Source organism: Coloeus monedula (assembly GCF_965178545.1).
Source record: "Coloeus monedula genome assembly, chromosome: 3".
Classification (NCBI taxonomy): Eukaryota; Metazoa; Chordata; class Aves; order Passeriformes; family Corvidae; genus Coloeus; species Coloeus monedula.
The window spans coordinates 27,316,343-27,316,614 of record NC_138783.1 but is presented as its reverse complement, the minus strand read 5'-3'; positions in this window follow the sequence as shown (position 1 = coordinate 27,316,614).

The following is a 272-nucleotide window of genomic DNA, read 5'->3' as shown; positions in this document are numbered from 1 at the left end:
TCCCAGCAAGAATAAAACTGAAAAGCATTTGTGGTTTCTTTTCTCTATTGTACTCATTTATGTTCTCCTTTTCCATGGCCAGATATGTTTGTATGATAAGTGGATGCCATCTGCCTAAACCATGCATGGAGGGGAGGGGGCAATGGTGGCTTCAACCCCAACTTCTGGTGGCAGAGATTGTTTCTTGGAAATACCAGTGTCCCTCTGATTTCCTGTTACACTGACACTCATTGATTTTTAACAGACATGGTACAGGCAAGAGAGCTTAGCCA